Genomic DNA, 13,747 nt, shown 5'->3' with positions numbered 1-13,747 from the left:
CGTGTATTTAATTTAATCATAGGTATAACTTAATAGAATTAGAATTAATATAGATAACTAAATTCTCAATTTCTCGATTCCGTAGGTACTTGAATTACTAGGTAGGTACTGCTAAACTAACACAGTTTTCACAGCGTTTTGGGAGCCGAAATGGGCCCTTACTGACCGCAATTTGAATTCAAACCATAATTTTATTTGTATTTTATAATGGACGAACTGACGTAATGTCACGTTCGAAACGTCAGGGCAAATAAATACAATATAAGTACAATACGGTTGAGCAGTTTGATCACCGCCAATCACACAATAGGTGACCAACATAAAACATACCTATAATAAGTACTTAATTACCTATTAATTTCAGGTACTTACTCTTCCGATCTTGAACCCCGATTGTACCAATGTACCTAGGGAACATACCCAAACTACGTGATCATATTTGTGCCGTTTTTTGCCCCCCTCCCCCCCTATTCGTGTGTCTATATCAAATTTAATATTTGATTTTAATGACGCGAGTTTGTCATCTTTTTTTCCGGCCTTTAAACAATTATTTTCATTCCATAACCTTCATCATCATCACCAGCCTATATATGCGTCCCACTGCTGGCCACGGCTGAGCCAATATGCCACAGGTTACGTGACAAGAAATCAGACCCTCCTCCTCTGTGACCATGTGACCAAGCGTAGTATTTTGACGACCCCCCTAAACGTGTCACGTAGTTTGGGTGCGTTCCCCTACTCGTACTAGTCGTACTTACATATACAGACCAGAATTCCCATGAGAAACGACCATTCCAATTAACAGAATCATGACCAGCCACCATTACTGTAATGTTTATACAATCGATATACAGCTATCGGGTGTCATTCCGACATAGTAGAGTTCACTACAGTATTCCATCTTTGGACTGTACTTTAGAGTCTGCTTCTCTTATAGGCATTGAATATAAATTAAAGATGAGATTTAAGTATGAAGAGCCTCTGGACAAAATACACTAGGTACTCTTCTTTCCTTGTCGTATCCGGCAAAGGCGACTCCATCAATAATAATTGTCCTGATAATGTAAAACTACATCGCAGAAATGCCCCGTAGCCGAATGGCATTTCTGCGACGCGAAATGCCACCGAAACGCCGCTGAAATTTAATTTGGCTCTGTCGCGCCAATACGCAAGAGCGATAGAGATATTAGAGATGATAGATACGAAAGAGATATTATCGTGAGCGTTTCGTGAGCGTTTGTACATTCGGCTACGCACACTGATGTAGCTCTCCAGACGAGACAAAATAAATATAGGCAATAAATAACTAATAGTGGGCGCCTTAAGACGAAGATAAAGCCTTTAAACGAACATAATCAGACAAGAAGCTCTGGCTAAAATTCACTGGTTTAGTTTGAATCAATCTGATCAGACTATGCGAACAACTATGATGTATTCGATCGAATAAATATAAAAGGCCTCTATTCAACATTTGAAAATCGAACACATGTTTTTTTATATCTCAAAATAACAACTGACACTATCTGCCTTCCCTATCTACTTGTGGGTTTACTGTTTTTCTTACTAAGTGGTGTGTTCTCTGAAATCATAAACGGTAAGATAGATTACTGCAGAGGTCTTTCGACTCTGCTACTGCATGTTCATACATCACATACCCCTTGTTTGTAAAAGCCATATGTGCTATTAAAAACCTATAAAGTTCGGCCCAGATATGAGTAGATAGAAGTTTTCTGAGAATGTCTGTCCTTTTCTGGAGAATCGTAAAAGTGATGAAAGGTTCCAAAAACTTTAAGGAAGTTAATTTTCTATATAATTGTGTACTTATGAGGTAATTGATAATCACCTGTCACTCAGTCACCCGTTGACCATGAATGCTGTAAAGTGTTCGAAACGTCGGGAATTCGGGATGAATTTTAAATTAATTATTCGCGATATAATCCGTTTCCATAGTTTTATTTCATGAGTAACTATCGCGGTAAACGAAGCAATATAAATTGATAATTGACGTAAAACAAATTAGAATAGAATAGAAGAACTTTATTCAAAAACGCTTAATTTAAACGTAACTAGTAACTCTAACAAATTAGAGTAATACGTAAACAATTATAGTTCATGACGAACTTCGTTTAGGTACGTTAACATTGCATTCAAATTCAGGATGCATAGAGGTCATTGATCAACCAAATCTTGGCACTAAAATACTCACCAGTCATTTTTTTTAATTGTAAATGGGCTTACTCTTGGCCACTGACTAGCCAAAGGCAAAGACGTGGCCTACGATGGAGTGAGCTCGCCCAGAAGATGCCTGTTCACTCTTGATTTGAAGGTTGGCGGGTCATAAAAAATGCCTTCCTGCACCACTTAAAACAATATTGAAACTGTAACTTGCTAAGATTTGGTTGACCGTTTATAAGTAATGCTGATGTAAAGTAGCCTGTGTGGTGACGGGTTAAGAATTTCACCACCCCCTTTCGTCCCGTGGGTGTCGTAGAAGGCGACTATGGGATATGGGTTAAATTGTGGCGTATGCGAGAGGCTGGCAACCTGTCACTGCAATGTCACAGTTTCGTTTTCTTTCAACCCCTTATTTGCCAAGAGTGGCACTGAAGCTTTAGTAGTTTCATGTGTTCTGCCTGGCCCTTTATGGGATACAGGCGTGATTGTATGTATGTATGATGTGAAGTACTTCAGTTCTTATGTTCGTTAAATTATCATTTTAGACGCGTGCAAGCTTACAAGTAGGTACTTTAGAGAACAACTGTATATTACGGCGCCTAGTAACTTAGTAAATACTTTCAATCTCCAGCCAATTGTTAAGAGGATACGGTAGCGAAAATACTAAAATGGAAAGGAGCCCCCCTCTCAACTTGGGAATTTTAGTTAAATATACAAGTGTTATTAACTAGATTTATGAAAAAAAAATTGCCCATTAAGAACAATTCAGTCAAAAGATATTTCAAAAAAATCTTTAAAATCGAGGTTCCGCTCTCGACTCTTTCCTCCTTCAAAACTTAATCAATCGGAACGAAATTTGAGAAGCTTTTTTGGTTAATTGTTACCAATCTTGAGTATCACACCTTTTTTTGCGCCACAATGAAAAAGGCCGTTTTTGGAAATTTTTGATTGGCTCTAGAGTCTTTAAAAAGCATAATATCAAAAAAATCAAAACGGTCCGATACAGATAAAAATAATAACAATCTGTGTTGAAAAAAATCATTGCTCTATCTTCAAAAACCAGGGAGGAAATAGTCGAGAGCGTTTGTATGGAGATTTTTATTTTATTTTATTTACTAAAGTACTGAGCTGGCCTATAACTCTAAACATGTGTGCACAGATAGTATTTAATTTAAGTAAACAATATGCGCTAGGGAGGTGAGATGTCTTCTTTTATACTAGGTACTTACATCAATTATGGAAAAGCAAATGACTAAACTTATACATATTACATACAGAGGTAACTTAAAACTAAACTAAACTAAGTAGAAAGTAGAAATTATCATAGACATAAACATGTTCGTAATTGTCATTACTGACTAGACATATGAACGCAGCTTATGGATTATGTGTAAAAGATTTTCATGATTTGATTTTTAAAGGAGGGTAAGCTACATCCGAATATGTCGATAGTCGGATATTCAATAACCGTTTCGTTGTATGAACGACACATTCTGGTAACGGGATTATAGAATGAGGTATTATTTTTATAAATTTGAAGTTGGAATAGTTTGGGTGAGGGATTTCGAGATTTGACTTAAATACCGTCCTGATAAAATGTCAATAATCGGAGAAACATTTTCTAAGGATTCTTTCGGTAAATAATATCATGACTGTTAATATATAAGTGGTGCGGAACAATCCTATTTGAATTTGAGAATTCCTTATCTTTATGAGCTGCGGTATCGAGTACATAATAAGCGGTTAGACTATTACCTACCACAATAATGTTCACCAGAGTGACGACCAGAAAATTAGATTCGGCCAATTGCTGATACAATGTTGTCGCAGTAAAATTTTAACGATTTCTGGTATTAAATATAACCGGCACTAAAATATGAAATGCAGTAGGTACTTCAGTTAATTTTGTGTCTAGAACTGTAACTGTCTCGAGAATGTTTATTTAAATGCCGTGAATTTAGGATATATAGTGTTGAATTAGAAAATAAGTGATTTGACAGTTTTTAATAATTATGACGTGGATCTTTATTATAACGGTGCCCTGAGGTACGCCATCGCCAATACAAAATATACGATGAAACATCTTCTGGATCTAACGCTTTAAACAAAAATATACATAACAACTTAGCAACATAAGGGCATGGTACAATTAGTATCCTCTTCATCGAGGGCAACGAGTAGGTATTAATAAATATAGTAAATCAAATAAAGTATGTGACCAAGAACGGTACCCTGAGGTACGCCGATACAAAATATACGAGATCAGATATCTACTAATTCGAACGCCTTAAACAAAACAATTACATAACAACATAAGAGCAGGGTATCATCATTAAGGTACAATCAAAAATATAATAAATTAAATAATCTATGTGACCAAGAACGGTACCCTGGGGTACGCCGTTACAAAATATACGAGATCAGATATCTACTAATTCGAACGCCTTAAAGAAAACAATTACATAACAACATAAGAGCAGGGTATCGTCATTAAGGTGTCTTTATCGGAGCCAGCGTGCATAAACTGCGCGCAGTGGCTGTTATCTCCCGCGGCCACTAAAAATACGTGCGCCCGCGCATACAAGTAAACGGCGGTCATTGGCATAGTTGAGTGACCATATGAAACTTTATTGCAATTTTAAAGGGCATTAAGGATAGGTTTCTGTTTTTAAAAATAGTCTGCCCTAAATTAAGTGTTAAACAAGTACTTGTTACGACGCGAATAGTAATATATGTCAATATACTTAAACGATATGAGGAAATATACCAATACCAATAAAATAAAATATATTTCTATGCAAAAGTTGCAGGTATTATAGTTATTTTGTACTTTTATTTATATTATGTGTATAGTGCAAGATCCTGATTTGCTAACACTGATGTTTTTGTGAGGCCGACCTAGGCGAAACGACAATAGGCGAGACGACTAAAAAAAAACTAATTAAAGCGTCAGTTAGATTATCAAAGAATTTTGCACACATATTTTTTCTTTTTTCTCATAAACGAAAAATGACGGTGGTACAGTGCGTTGAAGTTTCGCGTGACGTCCGCCTAGGTAAAATTTTTACTTAGAAGTGACGTCACAAGCCCCCACTCCGGAACATTGATGCTCTATATCTTTGTATTTTTTTTTAATTAGAAAAAGTGAAAAATACGTGTTTAGTATTTTTGGAGGATGTAACTGACGGACTAAACAGAATGTTGTTGTTTGCAGAATGTGCATGTTTTTATGTAGTCGTCATCCCTATTTTTGACGCTAAACGCCGATCGAAACGCAGTCTAGCTCTGTCTCGCCAATACGGAAAAGCGTTAAGCGTTAGGCATGCGATACACATATAGAATAGAATAGAATAGAATAGAATAAACATTTATTCGTGAACACAGACAAGACAAGATACACATAATAACAACAAGACAGAAAGTAATTAAGTGCCACGAATATCGATGCCTTGTATCTTGCACAACTGGCAAGCCAGCCACAAAATACTTTCATGCCAGTCCATTTGCCAGTAATTCTGTACGCGGCTGGTAAGCCAGTTGTGCAAGGTACAGGCATGTAATATCAATTCAGGCCTTAGAGACAGCTCGCTATGATTACGATATTATCGTAAGCAATAAACATTTGGCTACGTACCCAGTTGATAAGTATAGGCACAGTATAATAAAGAGTACTATTGTACAGTATGGCCACTCCCCGCTGAAAGTGCCGCCCACCCCCTCTCGCTTACCTCACAGTTACCGCCTGTCAAAAACGCGAATAGTCGACCTGTCATATCTCACTCATACAAGCATGGTACGCGATCACCTACACGAGCTTAGAATGTGTATTATTTAGGGACGCGTCTCTTTCATATATTTGATCGCCAGTGTCCAAGATGTGGGTATAGGTAGGTATAATATATAAGGTATAGTAGTGGATGAATATAGTCTAAGGGTGACAGAACTAGAGCACAGTTCGTAAATAAAGTCAATTGCAAGTAGAGTTGGCAACCGAATTGCAAATTGGGGATCGAAATATCTTCATCGAAAACACATGTCACTGAGCAAGTTTCATTTTCTTCTGAAGTCTGAAATTCTGAATCCTTCCTGAATTCTGTAAATAATTATCGTTTGTATGTCCACTTTTGTCTATCTCCAATGTGGAGCTACACGCTTCAAATTTATCGGCAAATTTCAAATCTATTGGTGAAAAAAAATTTAAGTGTGATGTGTGATGATACATATATATGACTAAGACATTGAAGGGCCCACAGATTTATAGGCATCATACATCATAATTATCTATTATTTTTATCCGTCATATAGGTATTTATGTTTATTGAAAAGATATGATTAGCTTTCAGGTTAACCAAAGGTTAACAAACTAAAGTTTCCAGCATAAGGGGAAAGTGCACTATTGTACAGTTGCATCTATCCGGCATGGCAGTGACTCACCGGCCCCGATTCCGTCGCGATAAAAATAGTCGACAATACTCGCCTCGCGATAAACGAGAAACGACACATCTCGCGCGCGACACGACGGCACTAACGACGCTTTGTCGCGGCGCGCGACAAAAATAGATGACAATACAGACGGTATTGTCGTGTGAACTGAAATAAACGGACCACCGTAGTGCGTGTAAAGTTAAATTGGCGACAAATGCAGTTGACTTGGAACCAGTCCGTTTACAATTTAGATACATACATATACATACAAGCAATATCAGAAAGCAAGACGGAAAACAATAAAGTGAATCCTTACATTGATATAGAACATAAGGACTTGAGCTCAATGCTCCTCGACGCTTAGTAAAGACCAGAGATCGGATTTTTGTGTGTCAGCTCATACTATAAGTCATTAAAATGACGTAAGTCACTAAGAATGTCGCAAATCCGTCCGATCTCTGATAAAGACCTAGAAATCTTCATACCTGGCGGTAATAATGCTAGCAAAAAAGTTCAAAAAGAGGGCCAAAATATGTTACCATCAGACCTATTTAAAAATAAAACGACGATAAAAATAGTTTGATTTTTGGATAGTTTCGACCCCGTTTAGTTTATTTAAATAGTCAAATTGAAAATTAATGCTTCAATCGTCTATTAATGTCAAAAACGATTACCTTTCTACGCTAACACTTTCAAAGACACTAAATAAACAAAAACTAAATAGCCGAACACTTTCCACGTTTAACTAACATTTGTAGGCCTTGGTAATGACATAAATTTTCCTTTGTCCAGCAAAAATTTCCTGTTATTCTGCCGAAGACCATATAGGTACAAAACCACTACCTACTGGCCAGCCGGTCTTGCCCAAATGACAATCGTTGACGCTAGATGCACACGAAACGCTGTCTGTCTCTGTCGCGCGAAAACGGAAGATAGACATAGAAACGATAAAGATGTTATAGTGAGCGTTTGTGCATTTGGCCATGTACCTAAGTACCTACACAGGCCAGATAGTGTTGCATATAAGGGAGTCTGTCTTGCACGAGTCCAGTTTTTTGTCCTTCGCCAAGTTCAGGCAAAAACGTGTGCCATTTGATTGTGGAGAGACATGCATATGTATATAATTTAATGAGATGTACCTAGTCCTGGCAGGCAAGCATGGTCGCGCGACAAATGATAAAACATCAGGACGTCCCTATCCCTATCGCACTAAATGAAAGTGCCATAAATGATAAAACATCAGGCCATCCCTATGGCCTGATGTTTTGTCATTTATCGCGCGACCATGCTTACCTTCCTGCACAATCGTACTCAATAGGAGTGTATGAAACAACGTATCAAAAATCAAAAGTATCTGCCAACTTATATTTTCCCAACTATAAGCTTGATATTTTGATTAGCTTCAATAGGGTCCATGCCAGCACCCAGAGCTCTACACAGACTCATTTACCTACACGAAATAAATACGTTTATTAAGCATTTTCAATGACTCTTATATCTTACCAGTAAATGTACCTATTCTAAGCGCTAGAAGGTCAAAATGATTGTGTATCTATTGTAGTTCCCTACAATAGGTAATCTCTGCTACCTTGTAAAGTTGATTTCCAACAATTTCACTCCGCTCCGCATCAGCGGATAGATAATTGGCTAAAAATGGCAATGTCATCATGAATAAAAGAATCGTTAATGTGAAAATAATGTCGTGCTTTTATTATTTTTACGCTTAAAGTCAGTGCAAAGTTAGCTTAAGTAGACACTCTCTCTAAGTATAAGTACTCACAAAAATTAAATTCGAATATCGTACACATGGACCTTATATATAGTAACTCTATGATCGTACATTATGTTTTGCAACAATTGCAACATTTACATATAAACACATGTACAGAAATAAAATAGTAATACCAGTGCATGTTCTGCAAATATTGACTCATCAATAAACAAACATTCCTTTTAATTAGAACTTACAAACCAATCAATTATTTTATCGACGACTAAAAAAAACTTCGCAAAGGGTAAGGACCGCTGATTCAAACGACTATTCATTTCAGAAAACCATATATACGATATAACTCGATTCATTCGAGAACTTATCTAGTTGACGACAGAGTTGGTAGTCGAGTGATGTGAGAGACGAAGGCGGTTATTCTGGTTGTGCTATATCGGTAGGTTTAAGGATAGTACTATTTATTCTCCCCCCTTTTTAGAGTCATTCAGAAGTCTGGGCTAAGTCGGGCGCGACGTGAGTTTAAAGGTTTCCGTTCGTGTTTATAATAATACTAGAGCTTTAAAGTATTGTTTAAACTATTCTAGTCCTCTCGATACTTGACTAGAATGTATATTACGTGCATGTACTTATTATGATAAGTAATACAAATACGCATAATGTCTACTTTCTACGGATTTCGCTCAACAACCGTTGCAATTAATATTGCCTTTGACTTACCTTTTTTGTCATACAATGCGCATTAGTCAATTGATATCGTGTCAACGTGTCATTCTTGAGGAGCTACGCATAAAGCGCCGACTGTTAACAATATGCCAGGACCATACTCTTAGTTATTTCGGTCACATTTCACGTCGTCCGCCAGATAGCCTGGAGAGAATAATTATGACGGGCAAAGTTGAAGGCACGAGACCTCAGGCTCCTCCCCCTACTAGATGGTGTGCTCAAGTTACTGCACCCATGCGATTAAAACTGCATGAGGCCATGCGCTTGGCGAGGAACAGACGCGTATGGAGGGACCTAGTCTTCAAGAGAATGACATGATGTCACGATCTTCAGCTTTGAGGGAACGACTAAAGAAGAAGAAGATCGTGTCAACAAATAATTCAAGACTAGGTATACCAAGTACTTTCACTAAGCATCCGCAGTAAGGCCTTAGCAATAGTACTGGATTTATTTCATTAACTCAAACTCTATCCTAATCCTATTTTATTTAAATCATAATTGTTTATTTTATTTTTATTTTTGCATTTATTTGCTTAACATTATGTACAGATAAGTTGGTAATATCATTAGTGTTATGTCCAGATAATGTCAATACCTTATACTAGTAGGCATGCAAATGTTATTAATTAAAGCTATTTACATTATATTACATATTTATACCATTCATTAAAGTGAAACTATTGATTCATAATAATTTACATAATAATAATTACAGATTTAAATAAAATTCATTAATAATAAAATGTCTAAGTATTAATTAAAGTCTCCATTTAAATATTCCTTAACGCTATAAAAATTATGATTACTTAAAAATGCTATGATTGCCCGTTTAAATTTAATAAATGGCATATCTCTTAAATATTGTGGCAGTTTATTATATATAATGTATGTCATTCCGTCTACATTATTACGGTATAGTGCCAAATTGTTTCTCGTACCAAGAAGTTTGTTTAATCGATTAGCTCTGGCATTCGGATTGACTTGCGCTACAAATGTAAAATATTGGTAGTGCTTCTTTACACAAATGCATATTTCTGCTATATGTATATATACAGGCTAAGGGCAGAATTTTAAGTTTTTGTTTGACATTGTATGATTACTATATCTATCACATGCTGCACACGATAAGCATGGTTTAACCGGGACCCCTTTCTTTCCCATAAACTTTTTGGTCAGAATTTCGTTAGTCATAAGTTGTTATTCATATATTTTGTGGTCATAAACATCACTAGTCATAATTTTTGTTACGAATAATGCTTAATGGTACTAACATTAACAACCCATAATATTGGATGCCATAACCTTAAAAGTCATAAAGTTGATGAGTATAAAATTGAAAGGCATAACAATAATTATCCAGAAATATTACTAGGCATATTTTTTGAAGCCCTACTGATTGTTCTGCATACAGTTTTAAGGCATAAACCTCATAAGTCATAATCATAATCTTTGTTACGAATAACGTTTAATAGTTCTAACGTTAACAACCCATATTATAGAATACTATAATCTTAGAATCAAGAAAGTTGATGAATATAACATTTAAAACGGATCCCTTTGTTAGCCAGATTATCATTAGTCATAATTCTGAAACGGTTTCATTAGGGTCACCTATAGATAGGTTAGGTTAGGTTTGTTTTATGGCAATCCTGAAAAGTTACGCGTTTTTGAGAAAAACCAAATTATGACTAACGAAAATGTGGACAATCGATACATTATACCTTATGACTTTATTGGTAGTCCGCATTTACCTCGCGTCCATTAGAACGGAAATAGGACCCCTGCCCCCCTTCTACTCGTTGACGAAGCCGAATACTACAAAAATCAGCATGCAAAGGAAGAAATGGCGGGAAAATCAGTGGCTCATTGAGTATTTTAATCCTCATTTCTCAGCTAGGTTCGCTAGTTACCTTGTGTCATTCAGAGCAAAAATAGGAGCCCCGCATAGCGAGGCTCCGTCGAATCGCTGGCGGGCCCTAATACTTTTAAAAGCAACATGAAAAAATAAAACACATAACATGTAAAAGACGAAATGGCGGGAAAATCAGTGAGCCCAACGAGAAAATTTTCATTTCTCGGGTAGGTTCGTTAGGTAACTACCTTGTGTCATTCAGAGCAGAAATAGGAGCCCCGCATAGCGTAGCGGGGCTCCGTCGAATCGCTGGCGGGGCCTAATATTCTTAAAAGCGACATGAAAAAATTAAACACATAACATGTAAAAGACGAAAAAAGTATCTTCTGTGAAAAACTAAATTATGACTAACGATAGTGAACACGAACAAACATTATGACTTCAAACTTAATGAAAAATAATATAGATCCCATTGAATGTTATGATTAAAGTTAATGTGGACAGTAATAATTATTAGTTGCGAAAATATACTTTACGACAATTATGACAAACATGTTTATTGCTTTCAACATTATGTCCATAATACAAAATGCAATTTGATTATTATGCCAAACAATGTTTATGACTAACAATAATGATGACTTGCAAAAATCTGACCTCCAATTTCTGACATTCAACTTTATGACTACCTAATGATAATATGACTATTAAAAATTATGAGTAACCACGTTATGGATTGTAAAAATCGGACTAAAAAAATTATGGGAACCAATAGAGACCCGGTTTAACCTCTTCCACACTAGGCGAGAACTGAGACACTAGAGCGCTGATTTCCCACCTTCGTCACCTGGCATGATATTCTCCTGCCAGTTGTTCGGCCGCGGCTGCCGCTCTCGCATCGGACTTACCAGTCATTTGCGTAAGTGCCGCAATCTTACGGACGCTGCTTAATACATCATATAATTGATGTCAAAGGCCAACGATGATGATGATCTCTATCATGACCACTATAATTATCCACTTCATTTCTAAACGCTCCCACACTACTCATTTAAGAAAAATATGAAATTTCACGCCATCAAAATACAAATTATTCATAACCAGCCTCAATGAACGCTCACATCCGCTGCGATCAAATCTGGTTCCTATAACGTTGAATGAATGGCGTCTACAGATTTCCTTGGGGGAATGAAATAAAATAATGTAATGACGCGTTTATTGTTAAATGATGTAAGTTAGTTTAGGAAATATTACAGAGGCATGTCTTTAGACGAGTTTTATAAGTGACTACAAATATTATAACTAATCGAATATATTTGACAATAAATAGCACTTGTATATGAGATTTGAATAACACAAAGAGTTTAAATAGATTATCAGTAAACAACATTTTTCGTTGCTTTAAAAAATCCTTTCCTGCCAATCAGACCCCATACATCTATGCCATATTCCAATTTTCTCTGTACATACGCGTTGCTTACCTCTTATTTTTATCACAAAAATCCAAATCATCTGACATTATCATATAGATAAACTTTAAACTTTCTGGTAACAAAAAAAGAAAGGTTTCATACAAACTACATAGGACATTTTGGAAAACCAAGTGGATCTTGCTCAGCATCTCAGCCTCTCTATCAGCCTACCAATTTTTATCAAAATCGGAGACGTGATCCAAATGTACAAACTAAACGGAAATTGCTCATATATGAAATCACTAGCATTTGTCCGCGGCTTCGCTCGCGTTAGAAAGAAACAAAAAGTAGCCTATGTCACTCTCCATCCCTTCAACTATCTCCACCTAAAAAAATACGTCGATTCAACGTTCCGTTATGGCGTGAAAGACGGACAAACAAACAGACACACACACTTTCCCATTTATGATATTAGTATGGATAGTATTTAATGGTCTGAGTGTAATACATACGTATAAAACGGAATGCCAGTTGCACTTTACTAGAGTCTGCTTCATAACACCTTATAATTGATACAACATTTCGTAAACCACAGAAATCTTGTTAATCCAGCTTTCACAAGCAATAATTCAAAATCCCGGTAGAAATTAGTCGGGTAATAGAATCCTGCGCAACTGATACGCTGTCAATGCGCCTGTCAAAGTAAAGTGCACGTCAATGTCAAACTATCGGCGTAATGGACACGCCTAGGCTTGTTCATTTAAAAGACTTATTTTATTTGCTAGTAGTTGAGACTTACGACGTTGTCTCAAGCGGTGGCGTTGCAGCAGTTAAAAATATCTCAGGGAAGTCTTTTAGACAAAATAATGCGTTCAAATGTCGACCGAAATGTCTAGATAAGATGCTATAAAATGTCAACCGTCACTTATTTTCACTTGCACAATTTAAATATTTACTTATCAAGACTGTCAAAATAGCATTGAAATCAAAATTATACTAAAATCATGTTGTGAGTTATCGTGTATCTCGTACGCGCCAATACGGGTCCATATTGGGTCATATAAAATTATTTGTTATAAAATTATTGTTTATACCGATTTGTGCTCCGAATGATCATTTCTCATAATTTTACTTATCATAATTTTGTTTCATTATTATCATTACTATCACTGTTCATAATAATAATTTGGCCGAAAATTTTTGATCATAACTTCTATACAAATATTTAATAACATTCATAATTTTATGTTTAAGAAAATCATTCATCATAAAGTTATTAAAAAAGTTTTGGGGAAGTTCTATGAAAAACTTGTGCCATTTATAGAAGCGCGCTTGGAGCTTTTACAGTGACATATACAATTTACATTAAAAAGTCGTTTCTGGTTTACTCACGGTCAACCTAACACGCTCCTCCTCGCTACGCTCGTCGTC

General features: G+C 36.2%; 1 protein-coding gene across 1 annotated transcript in view; it reads left to right on the top strand.

Annotated features, from left to right (window-relative positions):
* LOC125226931 (laminin subunit alpha-2-like) overlaps positions 1–13,747 on the top strand; it is a 162,876-nt gene that overhangs the window by 211 nt on the left and 148,918 nt on the right. The gene's annotated exons all lie outside the window — the stretch shown is intronic.

Source organism: Leguminivora glycinivorella, chromosome 6 (genome assembly GCF_023078275.1).
Source record: "Leguminivora glycinivorella isolate SPB_JAAS2020 chromosome 6, LegGlyc_1.1, whole genome shotgun sequence".
NCBI classification, from domain to species: Eukaryota; Metazoa; Arthropoda; class Insecta; order Lepidoptera; family Tortricidae; genus Leguminivora; species Leguminivora glycinivorella.
This window is presented reverse-complemented; position numbering and strand designations above follow the sequence as displayed.